We start from the raw sequence: 27,962 nt of genomic DNA on the forward strand, positions 1-27,962 counted from the left end.
ATATAATTATTTGGAAAATAATTATAATCATTATTACATAAAACAAAAAAAAGTGCCCTCTTCCAAGGGAGCTCTCGGCCTCCCCCTTCTCTCTTTAGCAGAAGGTGCATTTTTCTCTTCTTCTCTTCTGAAAAACAGGACATAGAGATTCCGACTCTAGCGTGATACTGACGAATTAGAGGGCTACTACATTCGAGACTCAAGTGAACAACATTTCAAGCGACCGTGAAAAACGAAGGTATCAATATGTTTTTCAGTTTCTATGGATTTTACATAAGCCCCATGTTCATTTTTATTTTAGTACATCGAACGCCCGGGAACTCCAATGGTACATCCTTTCTATTCGTTTAAATTTGAGTTTAATTTTTTGTTATTATGCATTTTTTATTTGTTGCTTCCGCTAGCGCGTTCCCACGGCGTACCACGCAATACCTTTAGGAGACATACGTCATCAATGCAATTTCAGTGGGTTAGTAGGCAAGGTAGTCAATTGACTAAACTGACTCATGGGAATCATCCTATGGATGCCTTTTAAGGCTTGGTCAGTACGACTGAGAATCCTAGTTTCGATAGTACGAAATTGGTCCTCGGACTTGAGAAAACATGTCAGTCACGTCCATATGATGACAGTATTTGGATATGGCGAGCGGTGGCTGTGTCGTGAGGCATGGTCATCATAAGCTTATCTAGTGCAGTCGGAGTGTGTAGCAAGAACGGTGGAATCTAAGAGAGGATATGTCCCCTGTCAGCGTATGATAGAGAGTTGTCCTATGCACTTTGAGATGGTTTAGACTGTAAAAGTTTTCGGCCAAAGCGATTGATCGATTAGGGATAGGTCTTCTAAATCGGATCAAAGAGCAAACACAGCTCGAGTATTAAGTATTACCTAATCAAGGAACCGACGCCTAATTTAATGCCCTAGACTAAGATTGGGAGATGGTTGACAGTAAGACTAAACTTGTATAGACTCGGCGCTAAAAGTTGACGCCATATTTCACCTAGTCTCCATTGTCGTCAACTGTCACTAGACAACCATCCATGGTAATAGGTCATTATCAGTTATGGAATAGTAAAAAATAATTAATTATATTATATTTGATGAATTGTGTATGGTCACATACGTCGAAGCCTAGCCGAGGGTGATCCTAAAGAATCAAACCTTGCCACTATAATGGAATAGAACTAATATGGAATTAATTCCAAGATAGTCAAATTAATTTGATTGGATTAATATAATCTTTGGAGAGAACAAATGATTGGATCATTTATTTAGACCAATCCAATGGATGGATTACTTAAATTTAATTAATTGGATTAATTTTATTTGGCTTGCTCCGATTTATAAATTGAATTTAGAAATTGAAAGGTACATGTCTAAAGGCTTCGATCCTTTAATTGGATTAAATAATATTTTATTGTTGGGTTTATAAATTAAACTAGGTATGCTTTAAAGTCCATCAGACATGAACTTGATTTAATTTTAATTAATCAAGCTCGATCTATTAAAATTCAAGCCCAAGGCCTTGGTTAGACCATAGCTAGGTCAAAGAGGTCCATGGGTGTGGCATGGACGAAATGGAGACCTGGGCGCACCAAAATCAGCCACAAATTGTCTTAAAGGTGTTAGATGGTTGTCGGAGTCTTGCTAGGTCAAGACTCCTTGGTGTGGCGTGACGGGGTCACATGTAAAAAGTCTAAAAACAACCTTTGCCCTCCAATAATCAGCACACACACCTCACCCACGAAATTTCACTCTCTTTTCTCTCCAGAGAGACTCTCAAGATCTAAGAGATCGAGAAAAGAACAAAGGAGGCAACGTTAATCAATAATATTGTTAATTATTTGCATTTCTACGGAGGTTTTTGCTAGCACAAAATCTCCATATCCATTAGCGGTGCTGTGTTAGTGTTTGGAGGGTCTCTAGATTGAGATCTTACCATGGACAGATCCAGAGAGAGGAACAAATGCTTATAGTTAAACAAGCAAGACGACGAGGGTAAATCCTTTTACATTTATGCTTATCATTTTTCTTGTATTTATTTTATGGCCATTGTGTTTATTTTGTACACCGAACATCTAGGAAAAGATCAAGAATACACCCTTTGATCAGTATTTATTGTTTGATTTATCACATTTTTTCGATTCTCTTGCACTTTCGCCACGCTTCTTTGGCCGACCCTCTCCCTTTAGGATAGTAGGTCCAACTACAATAGGGAGGGAAGAGTTTTCCTTATAGGATCCATTGTCACCTCAATATTAGAATTCGCATTTCTTATGCCAAATTTCAAGTGTTCCCATAGATGGTGCAAATGATGCATACCAAATGTTTGGCCGCACCACGAGGATACTACAAGAGGATTTGTCCCCTGTCAGCATATGATATAGAGTGGTTCTATGCGCTCAGAGATAGTTTAGACTCTAAAAGTTTTCGTCCAAAGCGATTGATCAATTAGGGATAACTTTCTAAATCTGATCAGTAGAGCAAACGCATCTCGAGTATTAAGTATTACCTAATGAAGGAGCCGACGCCTAATTTAATGTCCTAGACTAAGATTGGGAGACAATTGACAGTACATAGTTGTATGGACTCGACGCCTAAAAGTTTACTCCATATTTCACCTAGTCTATATTATCGTGGATTGTCGCTAGACAACCACCCATGGTAATGGGCTATTATCGGTTAAACAATAATAAAAAGTAATTAATTAAATTAGATTTAATTAATTGTATTGGTCACATACGTCGAAACCTAACTAAGGGTGATCCTAAAGAGTCAAACCTTACCATTATAATGGAATGGAACGAATTTGGAATTAATTCCAAGTTAATCAAATTGATTTGATTGGATTAATATAATCTTTGGAGAGAAAAAATGATTGAATCATATATTAAGACCAATGCAATGGATGGGTGACTTAAAATTTAATTATTTGGATTAATTTTATTTTACTTGGTCATATTTATGAATTGAACTTATAAAATGAAAGGTACATGTCTAAAGGCTTGGATCCTTTAATTAGATAAAATAATATTTTAATTTGGCCTATAAATTAAACTAGGTATGATTTAAAGTCCATTAGTCATGGACATGATTTAATTTTAATTAATCAAGCCGGATCTATTAACATTCAAGCCCAAGGCCTTGGTTAGACCATGGCTAGGTCAAGGAGGTCCTTGGGTGTGGTATGGACGAAATGGAGCCCTGGGTGCAACAAAATCAGCCACAAAGTGGCTTAAAGGTGTTAGATGGTTGTCAGAGTCTTACTAGGTCAAGACTCCTTGGATTGGCGTGAAGGGGTCACATGTAAAACACCAAAAAACAACCTTAGCCCTCCAATAATCAGCACACACACCTCACCCATGAAATTTTGCTCTCTTTTATCTCCAGAAAGACTCTCAAGATCTAAGAGGTCGATAAAAGAACAAAGGAGCCAAAGTTAATCAATAAAGTTGTTGATCATCTCTGTGGAGGTTATTGCTAGCACAAAATCTCCATATCCATTAACGGTGGTGTGTTAGTGTTTGGATGGTCTTTGGATTGAGATCTTACTATGGACGGAACCAGAGAGAGGAACTGATGCTTGTAGTTAAACTAGCAAGATAACGAGGGTAAGTCCTTTTCAATTTATGCTAATCATTTTTCTTGTACTTGTTCCATGGCCATTGTGTTTATTTTGTACACTGGACACCCAAGAAAAGATAAAGCGTACGCCCTTTGATCAGAATTTATTGTTTGATTTATTGCATTTCATCAATTCTCTTCTACTTTCGCCACGCTTCTTCTGCTGACCGGCTCCCTTTAGGATAGTATGTCCAGCTACAACAGGGAGGAAAGAGTTTTCCTCATAGGATCCTTGGTCACCTCTACTGTCAGAATTCGCCATTTGTCATGCCAAATCTGAAGTGTTCCCATAGATGGTGCCAATAATGCATACCAAATTTTGGCCACACCACGAGGATTTAAGGATCTTTAAGAAAATTCTAAGATTATCAAAGGAATAGCCTTAAAAAACAAAGGTTAGCACTTTGATGCCTAAATTAGTAATGATTTATGGAAGAAATAAAAGAAAATTTTAAATTAAGTTGAGAATAATGGTGTATAATAATTATAAGGTGTATGTATTCATGTGGAGTGCAAAATATAGGCTTAGAATAGCCTTAAAACAGAGAAAAAATTGGGAGAATAAGTGAGAGTTTAAGAGTGAGGGATGGTGTTATCAAATAACTGTACAAGGCCTCTTGAAGTTTACAAAGTAGCATACGAGGTTTGTTGTTGAGTCCAGTATGGCATTAGAATGACCTTGAATTGGATATAATCCAAAATAAGTAATTCCTTATTTGGATACAATTTGTCTGGGCTGGACTGAACCCTGCCCTGTCTCGCTAAGAATTCGAGAGTTGGTTATTGCAAATTTCTCAGCTCATTTGCTACTGATTTGCTTCAAACCACCAAGAGATATTCTAGGGTAGCGTGTACAAATATATTGGCAAGCCATATGATGTGTACTTCTAGCTTCAGGATGACGTGTTTGGCTTAAAATGGACCTGTATCATGGGCTTGCCATCTCAAAAAAGTAGGAGGTAATCCTAAAGTCTTTTTTTCCCTACTGATGGGCTTTTATCCGTCTTGCTGATCACTAGATGGACTCTCAGCCGATTGGGCTAGTATGGCTAGTTTTTAGACTTGGTCCAATAATTTATGGGACATCATGATAGTTCTAGGTCCTACATGTTTGGATTGTAAATTGGTGGGCAATACCTAGATACAAATCATTTTAATAGTTAGTAACTAGGCTCATGCTTAATATTTTTACATTAGATCCAGATTCGGTCACATACCTATTGAAATAATTTTTTTGGGGATGAAGTGAGTTTATACAATAAAATATCCATGAGTATGAGTATCGATATGAGTAAATTTTTAATATTAAAAATATACTTTTATTTATTAATTTAAAACTATTGAATTTATAAATTTGTGCTAAATCAATACGACTATTTATCCACACAAATATGTAATAATTATTTTGTACTTAATTAATTTATACTAATTAAGTATTAATTTGTAAACATCACAGTTTCATAAAATTTAAAGTCAAATTGATTGATATATTTTATTATGGAGCTCATTAAATCAATATGTTGTCTTATTAATGTTCAAGGGTAATTCTATTCATTCTTATTTAATTTAATTGATTATAACAAAGAGAGGGGAGTAAGTGAAGGTTTATGTAATTTAGGGGGTCGATTGATGAGGGTAGTACACTTTAAGATGGAAAATGTATTAGCCTATAATTTAATCGTAAAATTACAACAGGCCTGCTTTACCTGATTTAGCCCCATTCACCCCACTCCTTTGGAAGAAGTCCTGCTCCTCCTTTAGAAAGTGTTGGTCGAGACTCTAAGAGAGCTCCCAAACTCGGACAACTCCCTAGCAAAATACACTTGGTGTTTCATTATGTAGGTCAAAAGTTTTAATATTTTAGAAAAATTAAAAACTCATCTCCCTACATCTCTCTCTCTCTCTCCTAGGTGTTTTTTTTTTTAAACTAGTTTCAAGTAAAGACCTAAACATCAATTAACTAATCGATATTGAGATTTGAATTTATTTCTTCCAGCGGAAAGGGTTTCTGTTGTGATTTATCAATCGACATAGTAGTAGTTTTGAGAATTCGGCTTCTGATGTGTGGTGTGTAGAAGAGATCTACATTGATTTTTGCTTCAACAAGAAATTATATCCTAAAGGTAAAATCTAGAATGTAATTTAGTATCTTTTTTATGTTGCCATTAGTGAGCTTTAAGCGTCGAACACCCGAAAAATCATTTATGTTCCCATTAGTTACGTTTTAAGTGCCGAACACCCGAACAATCATTTCTGATCGGATTTAATTTGATTTAAATTTCTGTCTTCCTCTGCATTTTAGTTTTTTCCCATGTCCTTTGTTTTTTGACTCACACTTTGAATACCAAAGATCAAATATTTGTTCGTATCATTGATATTTACTCGATTCCCAAAAGTATATGTAATCTATGGCAACATACAACATAATGTCAAGATCCAATTAAAATATTATAGAAACTCAAAAATTAAAACAAAACAAATTAACTATTATTCCAATATGCAAAAATACAATGTAATATGAAATTATTTAAATTTTTTAGAACAATGGTAAAAGAACAATTTGTTTCAAACCTTATATTGTAATGAAAGCATTAGAAAACTATCCAATTGTAGGATCAGATATATTTCCTACAGTCAAGGCCTTTCTTCCCTTCCTTGCACAAACCTGCGAAGAGTCTCGGTGGGTAATTTCCCAGGTAATCCACATTACAGAAAAATATGCGTCCGCAGGGGGAACTGAGGTCATTGAACTTAGCAGCAATGGGGCAAAGCAATTGCTTCATAGGTTCACAACAACGTTCTTGTGTGTAGTTAGGGCCTTTGCATTGACTTGTCAGCACCGTGTAGTTCATATTCTCGACCTCAGGACAAGCTGCATATTGCCAAACGCGTAGATTGATGTTAGGATGGGGGGGGGGGGGGATATGTCTCAAACTCCAATGTTATGCTTGGATCATTTGTTTCGAAACTATGGAATTCAAATCCCTAATAACAAATTATAATTTTATACTACAAAACAATCCAAATCATTCAACTCTTACTTTGGTCTTGCTGAAGGGATCGACCCGAGCTGGATCCGTGAAGCTCAAGACCCTCATCTGCTCACAGCCATAACACAAAACACAACAAAAGAAGAAAAAAAAATAAATGGTCAATCTCTTGCCACTTATGTACGAAATAAATTTAAAGCATAAAGTTTCATATATAATTGCATGCATGAAGAGATATTTGAAAGGGAAATTACTCGAAAGGTGGTGTGAAGATACAAAGCCAAGCATGAGGAAGGAAAGAAACACCAGCAACAAAGATTGTTTGGAACCCATTGTTTCTGCTTTATTCCTTTTGTTGATCGTTGGATAATTCCTTCTTGGAATTCTTATACCACCCTTTGTGTGTGATCTTCAAAGGGTTGGTTTATTTCTCTTTCCTTTTTGTGTTTTGCTTTTGTTCCTATTCCATCTATATATATATGTTTTTCTTTCAATTTTTAGGCTTTTCTGTGTGTGGTGATTATGGGAGAGAGATAGTGAGGGAGAAGAAAGCGGTAGAGAACAATGGGCCAAAATGATCGTCTTTTCTGTTTTTTGTAAGTGGCCAAAAAATTGTAGTTGTGTGCATTAAATTTTCGATTTTTAGTGGTATTACATCTTTTATTTCATTTAATATATATTTTATTTATATACAAATCATTATTTATATAAAATAGATGACGTGGTTCTTATACATATAATATGTATATATTTGTGAAATGAAATAAAATATATAATACGATTAGAAGGTTAAATTTAAATTCTAAGGTTAAATATATAATACTTCGTTGCTTTTCCATGTCCTGTTTAATTCTTCAACATTCTTGAAAAAACGATATTCCCTTTTTTGTTTGTGTAGCTATTTCGTTTTTTTTTTTTTTTTTACAAAATCTAGTTTTGCGACATTTGAGATTTTTTTAATCTTTTCATTTACTTCATTTAGTTCAAACTGGTAATATATTTGTTTTAGAAACAATAAAAAAATATTTTCTAAAATATTTTATTTAAGTACATGAAATTGATTTGGAATTTTCAACCATGTTTATTTTATGGAATAAGTTATGCAAGCAAAAGTTACGGTACACAGCTCACTTGGGTGGGAAGTGGTGAAATAAGTTCTATAAGATTAACACGGCCAAATAAGGGAAGAAGCGAATGTTATTTCTCGATTTTGTGTACAATAAAGATATTGATATGAAATCAAAGCTTTAACTACGAATTACAATGCTCCTTTAAGATACTATGGAGCAGATGGGTGAAAATTGTAGTAGGTGGGCTCAAAAAGTATGACTTATCATAACATAAGAACGTGTGGAAGTGTCACGCTTCTCCTGTTGGGAGACCTCTATTTATAGGCCACCACAAGTGTTGGAGAAGGTCATGAATTTTGGGGAATATGACCTCAAAATAGTTGGATAATGTTGAATCCCCTTTAGAATTGGTATATAGTCTCCAGCAGTTAGAGGATCCCCCTAGGAATTGAGGGACAGTTGGAGGATCGCCTAAGATTCGGGGGCTTGCTGGAATCTATTGTGTATTTGGTAGATGATAAGGATGTCTTCTCAAATTTTCAGGAGGTGGTTGAGGAGATTTCTCTCAATTGGAGTATAAACTACTTAAGCCTCCTTTACATTTTTGGATGGGATTAAGGAAGGACAGATGATTTCATGATTAATGTTAGCATATCTAAAAAGATTATAATTTAGTAGCTTATTTACTTAGTATGAATTATTAAATGATTATTATGTGATAATTTTATAGTGTACTTATGGCATTACAATGCTCTTTGAGGCGGCTATTATCTGGAACAAATCATTTTTTATTGGGATAAGTATTGGCTGATATACTTAAGTTGGGTTAAACTCTGCCAAATATGCCTACATTATTGGGAGTTAGTTATGCACAGATTTCCAAGCTCGTTTATGACCAATTTACCTGGAACGATACTTTAGAGTCACCAGTACAAATGTCTTGGAAATCTATTGCTTTCGAGTATTCCAAGTCCTCGATTTTTACGGACTTCTTCCAACCACACTACCGCAGCAGATGGTTTGTAGATACTTGGCTCCTTCAGTAAAAAAATAGCACATCCCTATTTTGATTCCTACCTTAGGGTGTAAAAGGATTCCAATATAGGGACTTAACAAAATTTTGGACAAACAAGTTGAACAAAAGCCTTACTTTTACTGAAAAAATATAAAAAATATTACATAGATATTATTTCTCCGTTGGAGAAGACAGCTGTTTAGCCTCTGATAGTGTAGAGGACTAGACTTGTTCGGGAAAACCCCATAAACTGAAAAAATATTACAGAAGATTGAAAAAGACTCAGATTACTAGTGCTTGGAAGAGTAGGCGAAGTTTTCTAATAATCCCCTTCTACTTCATTGCATCTATATTTATAGGCGCCCGCGGACATCAAATTAAGACTCCAAACTTATTTTGTTGATGGCGTCATTGCATTCGTCATTACCTCATAAATTCCAATTGTTGGTCATAATGATTTATCGGTCACATGATTTCCAGCTGTCTTTTCTGCTTTTCTTACTGTTGGCCCTTGTCGTTTTCTGCCGATAGTTTTATCCTTGCTTTTTAAAATTTTTTAATTTTTACTTTATTTTGTAAAAGTTCTTCTCTTTCCCTAGTCCTGGTATGGTTCGGGTTTATTCGTAACTCAAATTTTTGTCCTGAACAGGGGCCTCTCTTTTTTCCCACAGTAAGGGCATAAATGATTATGCCATTGTCCAACATGCAACATATTGCACGTCTTCATCCTTGTTGCTTCAGTTGCCGACAGTTTATTTTTCCAAATTAACATCCTCTTCTTTTCAAATAGGCTTTCAGCGAACTCGATGCTTTTTCCTGTCATGGAGTTTAATATGAACGGATCATTCACCTTGTTTGAGAAAATCTTGAATGGATATTTGACTTTGTCCATTCCCAAGCTCTCCTGGTAGAGATACTGTCTTCACTAATGGCCGATACCAAGGGAGCTTCTCCTGAGGCAGCTTTGGTCTTGCTGAAAGCTACCATATCTAGCCTCTGCCGCTTCATGAAATGGATTGTTGGATGAGATCCCTTTCCTGCAATTTCATTCTCGGACATCTTCTGGTTTAGACCCCTCTAACATCCAGACTCTGTTATATTTTCCAGACGTTTTGATGATGGTCTTGCATGGGTTTACTCCTTTGCGGAAAATTATTTTTTCCCACATACGCTGGTAGTCCTGCCAAGTAGAAGAAGATATTAACTTGTTAGTATTAACCTTAGAGGTGTCTGTCATCGGCCTAAGGCTAATCTCTCCCTCCTTAACCCTAGAGGTGCTGGGTTGACTTGAATCAACAGGAGTTTGCACTTTCTAAGACTCAATTGTTACCGTTTCACCAGAGTCTAGTGATGGCCTTGTGCAATCAGTACTTGAATTCGACACTACAGGTCTAGAGCCCTATACTCTAAAGGCATGTTTTGGGTCATGCTCCCTCAACTCGTGAGTCATCCCTGAAGGTGACGCCTCCCGAATTGGTTCTCGTAAGTCATTCCATAGCGAGGTGGATGCTAATAAGGAACTCCTTATTGTGACCTGGACAGTGTCTAGATCGGCTATTTGACTTTGTCCGGCAACTTGGGCATTAACCACTAGCTGTTCGATCTTTCTATCAAGCTCCTCGAGGTTTTTCTGAAAGTACTTGAGTCTCAACATGATGGAGTTTGCTTCAGATTCCTCCATCTCGTGTTAGGAAATCTGTAAGAATGTTTTAATGAGATTTTATAACAATAATATTATAATAATAATATTGGCATTCAGCTTGCCATCTGATAATTCGAGGTTTCTCTACTTTTTATTCTAATTGATTCTTTAAGAAAGTTTTGACATTAGTATTATCAACTTTTAAAGTAAATTCTTTAGCAAGTAAAAATAAAGGCCATTTCTTAAATGCCTTTCAAGTCGCAAAGAATTCTTTCTCGTTGATGTGCCAAATTTTGGCTTGTTGTTCTGAGAACAACCCTCCTGTATATCTACAAGGTTCTTCCCCTGTAGTTGTCTTCTTCATGAGCACTGCTGTCTATTTGTAATCATTGACGTTTGTATAGACTACCAATTCATCCTCGTCTTGCGGTATAACAAGCTTTGGCAGGTTACTGCAAACCTATTTCAGCTCACGAAGCCTTTTTGTGTGGATTTCTTCTCATTTCCACTTTGAACTCTCCGTTTCTTTCAAGAGTGGTCGGAAATCCTTTCTGTATTTTGCAAGATCCCTAATGAAGATACTTGCAAAATTAACAACTCCCAAGAAACTCTGCAAATGTTTCTTGTCTTTGAGCACGTCCGAAAAATGCCAAGCTTTGCCGTGCAAATTCCTGATCCTGAATCAATATAAGCTGCAAAATATTCTGTCTTATATTGATCATACAACATACCAACAAATATGTATATAGAAAAGAGACTCGTCATACAATCCTTATGGCAACACCATCAAGACTGAATTCCATTCCGTTACCTTTTCTTCCCCATGGTTTATGTTCTTCGACGAAACTTAACCCCAAAGTCATACTCCCATTTTCTCGTACTGCAACACCTGCAAATAAAATTTTATGGCCTGCTATTTCTAGCATGCCCTCATATTTTCCAACAACAGGTTGCTGTAAATCGTATAAGTCATCACAAGGGAAAAAAATTTCTTTCTTAGTGATGTCAAATATAACTTGTATTTCTTTCCATCCTTCAGGGAATATAAGTTTTACGTTGTCTACCCTAATCTCTTGAGGAGTTAAAGCTTTTAAAAACTCTTTCTCCTTTCCTCTGTAGTCTATAATCCTATCATCCGAAAGGACATCCGACTACTAAACTCAGCCCTAGCACTAAGTGTTCGATCTAAAACTGGGTGATCTTTTATAACAATATCAATACCACCTATTCTAGGTATCCTAATAGGGTCTAGTGCCATTACCTTGGTGAATTCCTTGAAAATTGTAGGAATCTCAATATACTCTTACCTAAGAAACAAATCTAAATGATGCGTATTGGAAAGGGCATAAGCTATTCTATAAGTTATAGAATATGGTCTATTACCTTCTTTCATTAGATCTTTTTTTTTTGAAATCTTGATGAAGGGTTAAGACTCTACTGAAATCTTGGTCTGCTAGGTTGTATGCAATCCTAGGATGAATGTCAAACGTCAATTTTCCTGCATACAAATTACCTATCATTGTTCTATGACAGCCATCTCTTAAGTTATTGATTCTTTTATCCATTATCGATAAATGTATTTCTGAATCAATTCTTTCCTTAAATGTTGCTTTTATTACTACTTCAATAGTTCCTATGTGGATCCATTTCATAGTAACAGCTACTTCTTCTCTAAGCTTACTTAATTTTTTAAGAATTTCTTCTGTAGCAATTAATTGCATCTCCATCACATTACCAGTAAGTTCCATGGGTATAGCGAACTCACCTGAACTCACTTTGTAGATTATGTGATGCTTCCTTTGGTTTAGTCCTATCTGGTTCAGGACTTTCCCAATTCCTCCAATCCTAAATCCATAGTATGGGCTGAGGTTGGAATCTTGCCGCATGATTATTTCCATGGTTTTGTTTAACACCATCATTACGGAAAAGAATCCTGATAGACTTTCGAAAGTTTGACGCCTATCTCCCTCGTTGTAATTATTCTGACTCGGTTGAAGATTCATCTGAATCAGTCTCTATTTCCTCTTTATAGACGCTTTTGTTTGAAGGAAGATCTTCGAATTGGTAGATGGGTACGAAATCGCCATAGTATACTGCATCTAGGATATCATCCGTGGCTTCAAATTTTCTCAATTCACCATGTTTCTGCGGGCAGTCGGGAGATATATGTTCTTTTGCTCCGCAAGTCCAGCAATTGCAGTCTTTGAAACTTTCATTGGCTCGGGTATGGGCCCGTCTGAAAGTTCTTCTTGTAGGGGTTCTTCCAGTGGATCTTCCATCTGTTCGTCTAGATCCTTGGGATGAAACCCTTGTTGGTCCTGTTCTCCATCCAGATTTATATGTTCTGGCTTTGGACTTAGACTGTCATGATCTCCGCCGGGAAAAGGTTCTTCTGAAACTTCTGGGGTAGGAGTCACTATTCTGCTTCCTCCTTTTTCTTGGCTCACTTGATTCTCCCATAATAGTTGGAAAATCATTGTTATCACAACAGAGAGGGGTTCGTTTGATTTAACCTCTCAGTCTTTTCATATTCTTTTGGATGGATGCTTGATAACACCAATCTTTCAGTCTGTATTTAAGGAAAGACATTCTCCGCGCTACTGAATCTGGTTGTTCTTCAGGTATTTTGTATGACTGGATCAACATTTCCCTCCATGGACTGCATATCTTTGCGAAGAACATTGGAGCTGCTACTTCCGTTGTTACTCCACTCTCGAAGAAATACTTGCGAAACCAATAAATGTATTCATTTACTACGCAAATACTCCTAAATTCAAAGCTGAAGAGAGCTTGTGCATATTCTCTAGCCTTTTCTGCCTTACTTCCTTCGATGTATCCATCTCCGATGAACTGTATCTTGATAAGCCTTCCTAGCCAGTCTGCTATCGCTCCTTTCGAATCTCCAACAAGGATGCTGGCTTTGGTATCTTTTGGGGTATTATCCCATCCGGTCTTCACTGATCCCTCCAAGCTCAACTCCACAAGCTTTATGATGTTTTCTTTGTCGAGCTCTAGAGTAGTTGCTACTATCTTGATTGCTGCAGCCCATTCGTCTATCAATTTCTCGGTATTTCGTAAACCGATATTATCCAGGTCCAATATAGCACCATATGGATGTAAGGGCTGGAGCATGGCCTTGCCCAAGGTGTATTTTCAGGCACTCTCTTTGGATTCCATCTTGGATTTTCTTTTTAGCCTGGTTCCCACAAATGTTGGAGTAGCATTAGTGTGGAAATCAGCACTTTTTCTCATCGGTTGATCCTGTGGAGGATCATTTGAACATGTACTTCCCTCCGGCAGTGGTAGTGCTGGAGCGATTTCATTTGTCTGGATATTGACTAAATCCACAATCCCAAGTTGGGAAAAGGATTCTGCCAATTCTTGTAGATCTGATAGATTCGCTCTTGTTACCTCCATTATTTTATAGATCTGATAGATGCAATAATCAGATCTTCTCTGGACTTTGGCTTTGGAATCTCCATGGTCTTCCCCTTCTGGTGTAGAAGAGGTACTGTTCTAAGGGCTTCCCTAATTCGCTCCTGTCTGAATCTACATGTCTCAGGGCTCTCCCTTTGATTTCTCTTCAGATCTGTAAGGCCCTTGTGTAGATCGGGAAGGATCTTAAAGACCTCGTCCAACTTTTGGCTCAAGGATTCTACTTTCATAGGTATATGGATTAACCTATGTTTATAGTCTTGAACCGTCTTTGCATCTCCCTCAGATCTGGGAGATCTTTGATGTATCCGGCTCAAGTTCATTGTAATCAGTCATAATTTTTAAAATTGAAATAATGCAGGAATTTACCCGTTCCACTTCTCCTGCCTAGAATTCTACCATGGACTTCACTGGAGTGTAGACGCCTCACTGCATTTCCTGGTAGTACTTGTCGAATTTCAAAATTTCTCAGCCATTCTTGTTCTTCTTCTAGCGTGAGATGTTTTAGATCAATCCTCTTGGGACCATTGTAACACTTGTCAAGAATTTCCATTAGAAATTCTCTTCTTTGTTTTCCAGAATTTGAAAATATTCCCTGTTTTTAGAATAACTCGAACTTTCGTTCCATTCCATTTTCTTTTGGAGAGTCCCTCCACTAGTGGATAAATAATATTAAAATGTAATAAAATCATATATTTCTTCAATAGACCTACGCTCTGATATCATTTTCAAAGGCTAGGGGTTTAGCACACAATTAGAGGTAAATAAAGACTAAATGTGCAAAATTTTATGAAATCCATGGGACTAAAATCGTTGACCAGGGGGCAGTGTGATAATTTATTCATAACACATGGGTGGTTTTTGATATTAAAATTTTCATAAAGGAATTTTTGATATTTTCATAAATCACATAGGGTCAAAATGAATTTGACCCTCAAATTATATAAGTATAGAAATTAAGGGGTTAATTTTATAAATAGATAAAAAAGAAAAAGAGATGAAAATTGGTGAGGCAGCAAAGGGCTGCCACCAACCATTCTAAATAAATAGCAAGTGGCTCTATATACCTTGTACTTTGGCCAACACACCCACACAAAGATACACGTGAACATATTTTACAAAGACAGATGTGAACATATTTATCAATGTATTTATATATAAATACGTCTATAGATACGTATATACTAAGAGTTCGAAAGTACTTGACTAGAGCTGCAAGTTTTCAGTCCCCTTCTCACGCTTGGTATGTTCTCTCCTTTTCTATTTTGTTTGCTGTTAATTAAATTAGTTTAGTTTTTTATAATCTAAAATTGATTAACTATTATAATAATCTAAACGTAGGCAAATGTGAAGTTTCGTTGTTTAATTCGTTTGACGATAAAACACTATCAACTATCTACTTAACATAATGCAAGTAATTAGTTTTTATAATAATATTTGATTGATTAATTAAATTTAGTTATTTTATTGTTATGAAAATTTAATTGTTAGATACATAAATACATAATAGGTGATCCCGTCAATTTGGCTTCATTGTAAACCAGAGCTAGTCGTATGGACTTCATTGCCATTTAAAATTATACTGCTATCTGCAAAATTGGAGGAATATTATATATTATTGTGCATGGCTATATATGTATAAAAAATGGTCTTTTCTTACAATGGACTTGAACAAAAATATTTCTTGAAATCGTTCATTAATAAACAAAAATGAGTATGATATTTGGCTATCTACTTGGATTTGAATATGGGCTTTCGACACTCTATAGAGTTAAGTGCTACAATGTGATTATTATTATCGTCATGTGGTATTTTGATATTCATTATGAACCTCAATCGGGAGCCACTTCTAGAGTCCATATGAGTATCCAAAAAGTTCTATTTATCTTGATATTGTTCAGTTCGGCGTGATCTTGAATATGCATGTGGTCTTTAAATCATCTATTTTCTATATAATTGTTCGACTGGTTTTGTGGATTTGATCATGTGGTTCCTGCTAAGTGGTCAATAGGCCCGGGGCTGGACGGTTACCGGGGAACGCTGGGGTAGCATTGGGCTGCCAGTTTCCCACTTGTGTGTCCTTTCAAGGGTAAGCTTGAGGTTGTCTGCGTGTGACTGGTGCTGCCATGTACCTAGGCAGAATTGCTCCTTGAATAGAGGATTACGTAGTAAACGGTCATTCGGAGGTCTCAAGGTGGTGATCATAGGATTCGGTCCTTGCTTAATACAGTTTTCATAGGCTTGACTGTCAATGTTGCCAGTCAATATGATATATTTTAAGTATTTCTATTATTGACTATTTTTTTCCACATGCACCCACTCATGATCTAACTAAACTTTTGCTTACGTAATTTAAATTCCTTCCTCCAGATATAGGTGATAAATTGATCAAGTCAAAATTTGGCTGACCTAGGAAGAGAACAATGTGATTAGAGATGAGGCTGAATGCTTAGGACTAATGAATGTTCTAGTTATGTAACGTCCACAGAATTTTTCATGTAATTAGGAGACTAAATGGTAATTATTAAAAATTTAAATTTAATTAGTAAATAAATTATAGATTGAATTTGGGATATAATAAAACTTGAACGGATTGAATTTGGGATATAATAAAACTTGAACGGATTAAATTGTAGTTCGTTATAATATTTGGGAGCAAATTATATTAATTAAGAAATTTAGGAAGGACGTAATGGGTATTGAGAAATAATTAATTAAATAGATAAAATAATAATAATATTATATATATGTAAATAATATATTTATAAGTAATAATATATATATATGTTAGTAGTAATATAATATTATATAAATATATATTATATATACGTATATATGCATTAGAGGGAGGGCCCACCAGCCGACCGCCTCACCCACCTCTTTCTTTGTCTTCTTTTTTTTTGGGTGAAATGTAAGTTTCATTCAACCAAGAATAATATTTACAATGTACTCCAGGCATACCCGGAGAGATACAAAAGCCCACGCTAAAGATTAAGAACAATCAAAACCGTGTGGGAAAAGTGTCTAAAGGACCCTATACAATGTAACCTTGACTAAATTAATAAGCCTCTCGGGACAGGCCGTTGACCCCTCGAAGATGACTTCGTTGCGCTACCTCCAAAGTGTGTACACCGTGCATGCCAAAGCGTGGTATCGCGCTTTGTTCTGCACCGAGCAACCTGTTTTCTCCTTCTTGAGCCACTTGACCACTTTGAAGGATTGACATAGACCGGTTAATAACAAGCCAGTGTCGGATGCGTGACCAAACGAAGTTGCTGAACGGGCACTCAAAGAAAAGGTGCTTGGCCGATTCCTTGGTGTTGATGCATAGCGAACACAAATCCTCCTCTTGGAGGAATCCAAGTCTGTCCCTCATAGCTAGTCTACCGCGCAAGCCAAGCCACAAGATAAATGAGTACTTCGGCGGGATAAAGGCCTTCCAAATAGCTGCTTTCCAAGGCTGCCTCACAAGTTTTGGCCTGAAGTACTCATAAGCTTTCGACGTCTGCAGACCCTTTGGGGTGGACCATCTCGTCATCTGCTCGATCGCTGCCTCCGGAGACCCGAATTCAGTGATGACCCTGTTGCGGATTTCGGCAAGCCGTTGAAGGAGTGGTGAATCTCCCTTCTTCGGTTGCCAGTCCTAGATTGATGCATCTCTAAGGTAGACACCGTTGACCCACTGCACCCACAACGTGTCTGCCTTGCTGTGGATGTTCCATAGTACCCGAGCAAGTAGAGCCACGTTCCAAGACTGAATGTGCCTGATGCCAAGTCCACCTTCTTCCTTGGGATGGCAGATTTCCTCCCAAGCGATCGGTGCCCTCCTAGAGTTCCATAGAAAATTCCAGCACAGACGGTGAATTTTCTCTATGACCGCCGCTGGAAGTGGGAAAACTTGGAGCCAAAAGCACTCCACCCCCTGAATAACTAAGCGAATAAGTTCCATTCGGCCTGCATAAGATAGGGATTTGCCCGTCCACTTCGAAATGCAGTTGGCAATTTGATCCACAAGCGGTGAATAGTTGGTGACCGAAAGCCGCTGTGCCGTTAGTGGAATGCCAAGGTATCTGACTGGCATCTTCTTGTACACACACATAATACATTACACGCACAAAACACAATTAAGAAAAAAGCTGCACTCCTCCCTGTCGTGGAAAACTGAAAACAGAGGTACCGAAATTTCTATTTTAATTCATATTAATTAGTATAATTATTTTTTTAATTACTCAGTTTATTAAATGTTGATTATATTGAGTGATGTACTATTTAACCTAGGTAATTAAATATCACATTTGATATAAAAATGATATAATTGGTTAATTAAAATATTAGATTTGTTATATTTAATTATTATTATAGCTAATTTGCACAATTTCATTGGAATGATTAACCAAATATGTAATTCTATGTATTATTGTTTAATTAAATTGAACAACAACGATAAATTGACAGAAAATTCATAGAAATGCTTCGAAAAGTTAAATTTAAGAAATATTATGTTATTAAAGAGGGAAAATGAGGTTTCAATGGTAATATAATTTACGAATGTTATTAAAAACGATAGTTATAAATATATATGGGGTTTGATTAAATGAATTCTTACGAATTAGTTGATAAATCAAATATATGATTGAGAAGCTTAGAATGTGTAGTTATCTGAAATAAAATTGAAAAGGAATTTGGACTTTAATATAAACAGAATATTAAAAAATTGGTAGAAAATGTACGAACATTATATAATAGTTTATTTAGAGTTTATGATATTACATATATATATTGATTATACGTATAATATTCTATTATAGGACGTGAGGACAAAGTAGAGAGTTGAGCAGTTCCTCGTGAAATCGAAGCATTTTGGGATTTAATGTAAGTATACCTAATTGGATATATATATATATGTGTGTGTAGTATTGTATAAATTATATATTTTGATTTCTTGGATGTGATCGTAAACTTAGCTTTATATTTATATACGTGGATTTCGTATATTGATTGTTTATATAATTAATTGTGGATTCTTTGTTAGATTACCATAGTATTGGTGAAATTGTTACTATATGACATGTGATGGTAATGTAAACGCATGTGGGATATGATTATGTGATGATCGTATAATTGATAGTTGAATGAAATCAAATTGGAAGTTATTATTGAGGAAGTAATTATTATAAAAAACAGAAGGATGATTGTGAATTATAATAAAAGATGATGCTTACCTAGTGGGAATGCAGTCAATGGTTTATGGAAATATGATTGATGATGATGTGATTGATAATGAGATATGAAAAATATATGAATTAAACTAGGTACCATGGCGCATAGGGTACCGGGGTATTCCGGACAGCGGGGAATATACTGTGCTGTTAGCTACACACTGGGGTGGTGTGGGGGTTTTAAGTCTGTTGTGATGTCCTGTGCTGATATTGCAACAGAACTGAAGTAAAAGAGTGTGGGGATATCACATACAACGGGTATTCTGTGTTGTATATGATATGATGATGGCTGGCGAAACCATTAACTGATGTACTCCAACTAGAGTAAGTGGGGCCTTAACTAATTATGTCGTGTATTGATTTACAGTTGTGACTATATATTACTGCTTATATCTGATGTTGCTATATGACGAATGACCGTTAGTCGGTCTGAATGCTTCTACGTGAATTATTGCATGTGTATACATATAGACCGATTGGCTATACTTATTGAGTAGGCAACTCATTCCTTGCCACGTACTTTTTAGGAGGTAGATCACATTGACTAGCCATTCTGGACGGAGCGGTGCTGTCGTCTTTATTAGGTGGGTCAGTCGTGATACTTGAAGCAAGAGTTTTGGGCGGTTTGGTTGTTAAATATTCTGATCTTTTATCAGGTTGTGGTTAAAATTGTGATACCATTTTATTGAGGTTATGTACATGAAGACATCTAGTGTGGGTAGTATAAACTTTTGGTAGTATCTATTATCTTTTGTGATATATATTATATTGGTAAATTAGAATTTATTTTAAAGGTTGAAAGGAAATTATTTATACAATGAGTTTTAATTAAAAAAAGTATGAAATAGTGATAATTCGATGTAGCGAGTAGGGGGTGCTACAGGTTATCAGGTTCAATTCTGGTGAGTATATAGTAATGATTTCAGTTGATAGGATCCAAAATACAGTGCCTAATGTTAGTTCCAACTTTTGGGGCGTTACAAGATGGTATCAGAGCCTGGGTTATTGTCTTGGCTATACCAAAATCAGATCTTTGGACCTAAGATGTAAGTTAACTACTGGATTAGAGTATAGGTTCAAAAGTCTATGTTATTTTGGGAATTTTTTGGATTGCTCAGTGTCAAAACTTTGGGTTGGATGCTGGTTTTGAATTTCATAGGATATTTGGAGAAGGACTTATTATGACAAGTGGAAGTGTGACATCAATTATTTGACAAAGTTTAAATATTTTGATCAATGGATTGTATTGAATTCATAATTGATTAATATACCCATAGCACTAAGCCCAGATGAGTTCCTCGATCATATTAGTAATAAAAATTAATCTTTATTTAATGTGAACTAATCCACAAGTGAGTTTTGAAATATTATATATTGATGGTGGATGGATAAGTCGGGATAGCATAGTGAATTAACATTAATCGTTGATGATAGTACTTGATGCTACAACCATTCAAATAGGGTCCTACTGGGTCAGGAAACAAATTTCGTAAGTTGTATAACTATAGATCATTTGTCATAGAGTATCACTGCATGTCAAGTGAGGAATGACCAAGTTAGAAACGCCCTGTGATATTGGTATATAGTCAGAAATTATATAATTTTGGTATATAGTCAGAAATTTGGTATAAAATCCCCCTGTGATATTGAAAATATACGTTACCCCTTTTGAAAAAAGTATAGTAATTTACCGCCCTATACTTTTTAAAATGAAGCAATTTTTCTAAACATATTATTGATCTGTTTAGATTTGATCTAGTTGTTCTTCTTGACTTGAATTTTCAATTTTCAAATATTTATAAATCTTCTTCATCTAGGATTCTTAATAATTGATTTGTTAACTCTTCTCCTAGACTTAATTCATAGATTTTGTTTCGCATTCTACAGCTACTGGCATAATGACCTGGTTTTTTGCATTTAAGACATATAATGGAATTAGGAACACTAGAATATTTTTCTTTAAAAATTGTTTTTCTTTGGAAATTAGGTTTAGAAGAGGGTTTAGTAGGGGATTTCAAAGGAGTTTTCTTTGATGATCTATACCTATGATTGTTGTAGTGCTTTGACTTTGACGATGATGGTGACCTTATTTTTTGAAATCCAAATTGTTCACACCAACTTCCTAACTCTATTCTAGTAGTAAGATTTTGTTTCTTTAATTGGGCTTTTCAGGTAAAATCATTGCATAATTGTAATCTTACTAGATTAACATGATTTATACCATCTAAGTTTTGGATAAAAAGACATCTTTATACCATCTAAAATCATGGAGTTTTCTACACTTTAAATTTTGTAAAAATTTTGTATTTCTTTCTTGATATATTTGAGAATTTTCAATAAAATGAATAATAATTGTATATATTAGAGAAGATATTGCATTAGAAATGGATCTTCCTTCATTGTTATTAATAATATTTTCCTTCTGAATCTCTTTTAACACTTGAAAGAATTTGAGTTTTGGCTTCAACAGTTATAGTATTATCCCACCAACCTTTTAATTAGCCATTGAACCCTAGTATAAGATTTTTGGCAGCATCTTCATCTGTTAATTCTGCTCTTTCTTTGTAAATATTTGATACCATAACCATTTGTATACATAGGCTAAGAATTTGATATTCAGACAATGTATCCAAATTCCTTTGATATATTGAATTTTCATTAAAAGACCTAAAACTTGGATTTCTTTGTTTTTAGGACAGGGGGGGTTGGTTTATAGTAATTTTTATAAGCTGATAAATGTTCAGAATCTTCATGATTTTGTTCAATTGTATTAATGACTTTGTCTTTACCTAGATCTCTTAGTCTCTCTTGTATTCCTAAAAGAATGGATTTTTCTAGATTTAATTTTGGTATATAATCAGAAATTTGGAAAGGAAGGTTATTAGCATTAATACGAAGAGTTTGATCTTTAGGAGTTATTAAGGAAGAGGATGAGGGCTCTTTTTTTTCTAAAGTTTCTTCAATCTTCTTTTCTATTCGATCTAAATGTTTTCTTATAGAATGGAGTATTAAATTTGAAAATAAATATATATATATATGAGTAAATAGCAATTTATCCCGCTGTGATATTGAAATACAGTACCCCTTTTGAAAAAAGTATAGTAATTTACCCCTATACTTTTTAATATGAAGAAATTTACCTCCTTATACAGGGAGGTAAATTGCTTCATTTTATAAATTATAGGGGGGTAAATTATTTAATTTTCAACAATACTAGAACGTAAATTACTATTTAGTTTTTTATAAAGGGGTAATATACTCATTTACAATATTACGAGGGGGTTGCTTGCATTTTTCCTATATATATATATATATGTGTGGTCTATTGATAATCTAAACGTATGCAAATGTAAAGTTTCATCGTTTAATTCTCTAGATGATAAAACACTAACAACTATCTACTTAATAGAATGCAAGTAATTAGATTTTATAATAATATTTGATTGATTAGTTAAATTTTGTTATTTTATCTTGATATTGTACAGTTTGTCGTAATATTGAATATTGATATGTTCTTTTAATTTGTTTATTTTCTATATAATTGTTCGACTAGCTTTGTAGATTTGATCATGTGGTTCCTCCTAAATGTTAAATGGGCCCACAGCTGGATGGTTCACGGGGCACGCTGGGGTAGTATTGGGCTACTAATTGAGGTTTGTCGTACAGTTCCCACTTGCTTGTCCCTTCACGGGCAGAATGGCGGTTGTTTGAGAGCGAATGGCACCGCTATGTACCTAGGCATGACAAATTTTATGCAGTCGCGGGCTGGTTCTTGCATGGATAAGGTGGTAAACAGTGTTTCACAAGTCATAAGGTGGTGATCATAAGATTTCGTCCTTGCTTGATATAGTTTCCACAGGCTCAATTGTTATTGTTGCCAGTCAACGTAATATATTTTAAGTGTTATGATTGAGTTTTCTATTATTGACTATTTTCTTTCACGTACGACCACTCATAGCCTAACTAAGCTTTTGCTAACGTAATTTAACATTGTTCCTCCAAATACAGGTGATAAATTGACAAGCTAGGATTCTGACCTAGGAAGAGATCAATGTGATTAGGGAAGAGGTTGAATTCTTAGTACTCACGAACGTTCTGGTTATCGGGTTCAATTTTGATGAGCACATTGTTGTCACGGTTTCAGTTAGATCGCGTCCAGAGAATAGGGCCTAAAGTAATGGTCTTACTTTTGGGTCCTTACACTACTTATCCCAAACACAATTCTGAGAGATCTCGTGGTACGGCCCAGGAATGTGCTAGCAGAAGTGGCGAGTAAAAATGCATAATAACAAAAATTATAGCGTAGAAAATAACGAGTTCAAGGGGTGTTTCCTTGAAATTCTCAGGCGTTCAATGTATAATATAACAAAATGAACATGGGGCTGATGTAAAAATCATAAGAATCAAAGATTAAAGATGGTGAGAAACGATACCTTTGTTCTCTATCGTTCGGTTGAAATGTTCTTCACTTGAGGCTCTAATGTAGGAACCCTCTAATTTGTCCACACTTCACCCGAACCTACGGCATTCTCTTTAAGGCAACAAGAACAAGAGAAAAAACATATATATCTTCTATTGATAATTAAAAATATGTCTAGATACATTGTTTTATCTACTAGTTATATTTCTCTTTATTCCAAAATAAAGAGATCCTCAATAAGGCCTAAAATTGCACCGTAAAAAATTACAATTTGCTAGCCATTTATTTCCTTCCATGGAATTTTTCATGGGCTGAAAATTAGGGGGCTTGATCGATTTTTAGAGAATAAAAGTACAAGCCCAATAAATTTTTATTTAAATATAATTTTAATAAAATATCCATTTAATTGAGCCCAACTTGTTTTCAATCTAAATAAATACGTAAGTCCAACTTGTTTTTATTAATCGATAAGATCTAACTTATAAAATAATAAGAACAAGCTCAATATAAATTAATACCATTAACTGATTCTTGGGTTTTTTCCATCCAATGGATCCCTCTTTTGTAAGTAATCCAATTACTTGTGGAATTAATTCCAAATCCATTATTTATTTCTTTTCGGTGATTTATGTGTGACTCTTTAGGATCACCTTTCTGCTAGACTTTGGCTAGTATCTAGCACTATTATTAATTAAATTTAATTTAATTAATAATTCTTGATTAATCCTTAATCAAGAAAGTTTGTGACTATTGGCGGCCATCTAGCAATGTTACATGGCACTAGACTATGTGAATTTTCGTGTGAACATTTAGGCTCTCGAGTCTTTAAGGGTACGGTCCTTCCATCTACCATCTCTCAGCCTTAGTCTAGGGTATGAAATTAGGTGTCGGTTCTTATCCTAAACTAGGGATCTATGCTAAATACTTGTGATCGTGTTACGCCAAATTTTTCAATATAGGAATCTCTTTTTCCTATTCAATCGATGACTATGGCCACTGATTCATAAAGCGTGAACGCGTCTCCAACTGCATAGGAGATACCTCTGTCACATACTAACTAGGGACGGATCTCCTTCTTGGAACTAATCATCCTTGCTATATACATCGACTACACTGGATAAAGCTTATGATGATCATGTAAGCAACACAATCACCTCTTCTTGGAACTTATCGTCCAGGATACAGTCATTGTATGCATGTCACTGTTGTGATTCCTCACGTCTGACTACTCTCATACTATCACGTCGGGGATTTGAGTCATACCGACCCAGCCTCCAAGGCTTTCGTGTGACGATCCTCGCGAGTCAGTTTAGTTGATTCGACACCTAGTCAATCAACCTACTAAGGTCGCATAGACACCCAGCATCTGTCACCGATGAAACACAATACTCACTACTTGAATGTGACTCTTAATGCAAGTCTTTATAGGACTCTCGATGCCAATTCTCGAGGTCCTCGTTATGGAACGTTTCAAACCCAACCTTTTGGCAGTTATATTCATGTTGGCTATCTAATGTGTGGCCCAACTGCACGGTTGTTAATTGATCAGTGTACTTTGTTGTGATGTTCAAATAAATGCAAACATATAGAATAAACACAACAAAGTAGATGCTAAAATAAGTGAATACTCATTTATTCACTTAAAATAATATTACATAATATCGATTAATTGTCAGAATAAAATACATCTAGGCCAATCTAATTGGATTTTTGGTCATTTATCCTTTCAATCTCCCACTTGACCATTAATCTAAAATCCATCTTATCAAGATGTTGAGTATGAGCAATTTGCGACACCAGTTTGGTCAGTAGATCTGCTGTGTTTTTGGTCCAGCCGTATGTCACCTCTACTTATCATCTCCTTAAGCAAATGGTAGCGCCTAAAGAATGTGTTTGGAATGGTGATGAGATCTTGGTTCCTTTGTTTGTGCTATTGCCCTATTGTTATCGCAAAGGATAACTATCAGTTCATCAATGCTAGGCATTACACCTAACTCTTGGATGTAGTTTTTCATCCAAACCGCTTCCTTAGCTACTTGTGAAGTTGCTATGTATTCAGCTTCCCTGGTGGAATTCATTATGGTAGCTTGCTTGGAACTTTTCCATGTAACCGTATCACTATTTAGTTTGAATAGAAAACCTGATTGAGACATAGCATCATCATCCTCCGATTGGAAGCTAGCAGCGTTGTAGCCTTCCAATATAAATTCTCCAGCACCGTAGGTCAAAAACATATCTTTAGTCCTTTTCAGGTACTTAAGTATGGTTTTAACTGCACTCCAGTGTTCTTCATCAGCACACGGGTGATATCTGCTCGTTACGCTCAAAGCATATGCGACGTCGGGCCTAGTGCACTACACAACATACTAAGTAATGCCCACGACAGAAGCATAGGGGATGTGTGGCATCCATTTAAGTTCTTCATTAATCTTGGGAGACTGTTTCCTGGATAGCTTAATCCTATTCCTCATTGGAAGGAATCCTCATTTTGAATTTTCCATCTTGAGTCTCTTTAAGACATTCTCAACGCACGACGATTGGGTTAATCCTAATATCCTTTCGGATCTATCCCTGTAGATCTTGATGCTAAGCATGTAGGAAGCCTCACCTATATCCTTCATGAAGAATTAAATGGATAACCATCCATTTATGTTTCCTAATATTTTGACATCATTCCCAATGAGCAAGATATCGTAAATATACACAAGGTACATAACCACTAATCTTATTGTATACACAAGGATTAAATATATTTTTTTATGCAATCATATCCCCGTATAACTTCATCGAAATGCGTGTTTCAACTTCGAAAAGCTTGTTTGAGGGCATGTATGAACCTTTGGAGACGACAGACATTTTATTCTTCTCCAATGGAGTTGAAACCTTCCGGCTGATTCATGTAGATCTCTTCCTAAATAGAACCATTTAGGAAGTCTATTTTCATGTCCACCTACCATATTTCATAGTCATGCCATGCTGCTATGGTGAGCAGTATGGACTTGGCTATTGCCACAGGTGAATTGATTTCCTCAAAGTTGTTGAGTGTATCCTTTTGCCATGAGTCTGGCCTTGATGGCAACATCCTGCCTGTTAACTCCATACTTATGTTTGTAGACCCATTAGCAACCAACTGACTTAACTCTATTAGGCGGATCTACCAGGGTCCAAACTTGATTCTAACCGATCGAGTCCATTTTGGATTTCATGGCCTCAAGCCACTTATTTGAGTCGATGTCAAACATCGGTTCTCCGTATGTTCTTGGATCACCGTCCAATTTGTTAGTCAAACCTAAGAATCCATACATATCTAGAGAATAGGATATTCTGGTTGACCTATGGAGAATTGAGCACTATTACAGGGAATCGTAGGAACAAATGGTGTTGCATTATCTTGATGTGGTATCTCACTTGACTCTTCAAGCAGTTCCTCATCACGTCAGCTATCCGTAGGAAAACCCCTTTCCAAGAATACTGCGTTCCTTGAGATAAAAACTTTTGTTCCGATGGGCTATAAAATAGTACCTGCAATTTGTTTCATATAACTGACAAACCTGCACAGGCTAGATCTTGATTCTAGTTTGTCTCCCACTAGCCTCTTGACGTATGCGGGGCCACCCCACGCTCCCATGTACTTGAATGATGCAGGCTTGCTGTGCCACATCTCATATGGCGTCTGGGACACGGCATTGGACGACGCCATGTTGAGCAACTTGGCCATTGTGTCAAGAGCGTATCCCTAGAAGTGTAAGGGCAATTTGTTAAAACTCATCATGGATCGAATCATGTTTAACAAAGTTCGATTTCTCCTTTCGGCCACGCCGTAAAGCTGCGGCTTTCTAGAGGAATCCATTGCGTGAGAATAACATTCTCTTTTAGGCAATTATTCTCCACTTAAATATTTCCCACCTTGGTCTGACCGAATGGCTTCAATCTTACGGCTAGTTTGACTCTCTACTTCAAGTCTGGATTCTTTAAACCTTCCAAAGGCCTCAAACTTGTACCTCATAAGGTAAACATAATCATACTGTCAGTGATCATCGATAAAAGTTATGATGTATGAGTATCCTCCTTTAGCCATCAGTTTTTAGGGTCTACAGATGTCTGTGTGGATTAAGTCCAACAGACCAGTAGCAAGAGTTCTTTGTCTAACGAAAGGTTTCTTAGTTATTTTCACTTTTAGATAGCATTCACAAGTTGATAGTTTATCCAGCTCCCTCAGCCTTTCTCTAGATATATGACCTAACCTCACATGCCAAATCTGCAAATTTTCATTATTATCTAATTTTCATTTTTATTGCGGAGTCATAATCTAATTACAGTGTTGGAGAATGTAAAGACCGCTCGTTAATGTACCAAGCAGAAGAAGGTTATTATCGATAATCAACTAAAAAGTATTTTTATTGAAACGCATAACCATCATTTTCTTAAATTCAAATGAAAATAATATTTTTGATCATGCTCGGTACATAATACTGAGAGCTAGACTGGAAGGAGGGGAATTTTTTTTTTTCTTATGTAGTAATGATCATAATTATATCCCAAATAATTA

General features: G+C 35.8%; 2 long non-coding RNA genes and 1 pseudogene across 2 annotated transcripts; 1 reads left to right on the plus strand and 2 right to left on the minus strand.

Annotated features, from left to right (window-relative positions):
• LOC148784636 (secreted RxLR effector protein 161 pseudogene) overlaps nt 1–25,821 on the minus strand; it is a 53,033-nt pseudogene extending 27,212 nt beyond the window's left edge.
• On the minus strand, nt 6,088–7,057 carry LOC148784637 (uncharacterized). Its single transcript, XR_016063361.1, has 3 exons — nt 6,867–7,057; nt 6,664–6,720; nt 6,088–6,494 (listed from the first exon to the last, which is right to left on the minus strand). It is a non-coding gene; the product is annotated as an uncharacterized LOC148784637 (long non-coding RNA).
• On the plus strand, nt 14,970–16,071 carry LOC148784638 (uncharacterized). The gene is made up of 2 exons (XR_016063345.1): nt 14,970–15,017; nt 15,786–16,071. It is a non-coding gene; the product is annotated as an uncharacterized LOC148784638 (long non-coding RNA).
• Nucleotides 25,822–27,962: the final 2,141 nt, after the last annotated feature.

The sequence above is a fragment of the Sesamum indicum genome, linkage group LG12 (assembly GCF_026168435.1).
Source record: "Sesamum indicum cultivar Baizhima isolate 11 linkage group LG12, ASM2616843v1, whole genome shotgun sequence".
Taxonomy (NCBI): Eukaryota; Viridiplantae; Streptophyta; class Magnoliopsida; order Lamiales; family Pedaliaceae; genus Sesamum; species Sesamum indicum.